At 57.8% G+C, this 2500-nt stretch overlaps 1 non-coding gene across 1 annotated transcript in view; it reads right to left on the bottom strand.

Moving 5' to 3' along the window:
- The window catches only part of LOC124737474, a 1909-nt gene extending 1200 nt beyond the window's left edge, over nt 1-709 (bottom strand). The window contains exon 1 of the ribosomal RNA XR_007009794.1: nt 1-709. This exon is cut by the window's left edge and continues 1200 nt beyond it. This is a non-coding gene — a ribosomal RNA (small subunit ribosomal RNA).
- Nucleotides 710-2500: the final 1791 nt, after the last annotated feature.

Genomic DNA, 2500 nt, shown 5'->3' on the forward strand with positions numbered 1-2500 from the left:
CGATACATGCCAGTTAAACACCGACGGGCGGTGAACCAACAGCGTGGGACACAAATCCAACTACGAGCTTTTTAACCGCAACAACTTTAATATACGCTATTGGAGCTGGAATTACCGCGGCTGCTGGCACCAGACTTGCCCTCCAATAGATACTCGTTAAAGGATTTAAAGTGTACTCATTCCGATTACGGGGCCTCGGATGAGTCCCGTATCGTTATTTTTCGTCACTACCTCCCCGTGCCGGGAGTGGGTAATTTGCGCGCCTGCTGCCTTCCTTGGATGTGGTAGCCGTTTCTCAGGCTCCCTCTCCGGAATCGAACCCTGATTCCCCGTTACCCGTTACAACCATGGTAGGCGCAGAACCTACCATCGACAGTTGATAAGGCAGACATTTGAAAGATGCGTCGCCGGTACGAGGACCGTGCGATCAGCCCAAAGTTATTCAGAGTCACCAAGGCAAACGGACCGGACGAGCCGACCGATTGGTTTTGATCTAATAAAAGCGTCCCTTCCATCTCTGGTCGGGACTCTGTTTGCATGTATTAGCTCTAGAATTACCACAGTTATCCAAGTAACGTGGGTACGATCTAAGGAACCATAACTGATTTAATGAGCCATTCGCGGTTTCACCTTAATGCGGCTTGTACTGAGACATGCATGGCTTAATCTTTGAGACAAGCATATGACTACTGGCAGGATCAACCAGGGAGCTGCGTCAACTAGAGCTGAGCAGCCGGCCGCCCGGGAGTGTGTCCCGGGGGCCCGCGCGAACACGCAAGCGTCCGCTCAATCATTCTGCAAACAGGAGGAGGCTGAGCTCCCCTGCACAATACACCTCGAAACCCTCTCAGGTCCCGGCGGCGCGCAGCGCCGTCCCAAGTACTTGGTCGGGTTCGAGAGAGGCGCAATCGCCCGGAGTTAGGCGAGTAGACGCTTTCGGTGCGACCACCCGTGCTCCCAACTGAGCTTGCCGCTGCCGACAGAGGCCCGGGAGCGTGCTGTCGTGGCATTGCCGGCGGGAGACAACACGCGCCACCTACGGTGACCGGCAGCTCCAACGCCAGCGCCACAGAAGGACAAAAGCCCCACTTGGGTGCCGAAGCGAACTCTCCCAGCACAGCGCACGCGCCAACACATCCGCACAGCTGCGATACAAACCACCAGCGAGAACCGCTGGGGCGACCGAGCAGCAGACGGCGTCGCGGCGCCGAGCGCCGGGCGGCGGCGCATCCTCAACGCACACAGTCCTCAATCGGACCAGCACACTGAAGATGTCCACCGCGCTTCGCACCGGGCCCGCGAGGACCTACTTTGGCCGCACGGCGCCGCGCGCAGGGTGCGCCGGCGCGCAGCTGCGACGCCTGCCGCGTCCGTCGGCCGGCGCGCCTGCCACTGGCCGCCCCCACCAGCCGGCTGTAGCGCGTGCGCCCACGCACCGCGCGGCCAGCACGCCGGGAGGCGCCCCCTCACCGGCCGGGGACGGTCCCACCCAGCCACCGCCGCGTATCGCTTCACACCCAGATGCCGTTCAGTTTCGTCGGCATGGTGGGTATCGCTGGAACAACCGGTTAGTACCTCAACCTATCGTCGCCATCACCGATTCACCCCTAGCGAGAACAACCGCACCACAACAGGTTACCATTTGTTCATTTGCGTAACTTCACCAGAAAACGCAGGCGTCCATCGCCATTTGCAACTTCAACGATTATTGCATGCCTGTGTCAGGTGTCACGCCACACTACGTCTGCCCACATACACGCAACAAAATGTGCACGCCTAGACAATACGTGGAAGGTGGCCCCCGTACGTATGCGATGTCCATTGCTCGAACGACTGTCAACCGGCCTCTGTAGCATGTCGCAGATATGGAACGCGGTGCACCATGCCATCACGGTGTGTGAGGAGAGACGACTAGGTCCGAATACATCAACAGACAGCTCATGCTGATCGCCATCCACGGCGTCCGTTCCTCCCACACGTCTCTATGGCGTACCACACTGCAATCCAGCTCTCATAGGGAGACGACACGTAGCTGCGTGCACAATATTTGCACTGTATGGTCCGCCGTTTTTGGGCGCAGTCGTTGTGCGGTCACACATGTGCCACGATGTATCATTCAGTACATAAGGACGAATGTGCAGTACAGATTGTGGTTCACGCGTACGACATCAGCGGACAGTTGACACAGGCCGCACCACAACGTAGCCTGAGTACGTCGCATGCGAAGGGCATTGAACATGCAAACTTCTCACCAACCAGCTTGCGAAGGCAGGGGGCAAGGTGGGGACGTGGGGAGGGGCGGCATGTACGTCCTGCTGCCATCCACATTACAGTGTACAGCAGGAGCATGTGGAAAGTGAGCAAGACTTGCAAGGTGTTTAACATGAAGCGATACACAGGGGTGCGGGCAGTGCGAGTAGCGAACTATATTGCGAGGGTTGCGGGTGGGCAACACTACAGTAATTGAACGAGTCGTATAACAATTACAGAGCAGGTTTAG

Source organism: Schistocerca piceifrons, unplaced genomic scaffold, assembly GCF_021461385.2.
Source record: "Schistocerca piceifrons isolate TAMUIC-IGC-003096 unplaced genomic scaffold, iqSchPice1.1 HiC_scaffold_170, whole genome shotgun sequence".
NCBI classification, from domain to species: domain Eukaryota; kingdom Metazoa; phylum Arthropoda; class Insecta; order Orthoptera; family Acrididae; genus Schistocerca; species Schistocerca piceifrons.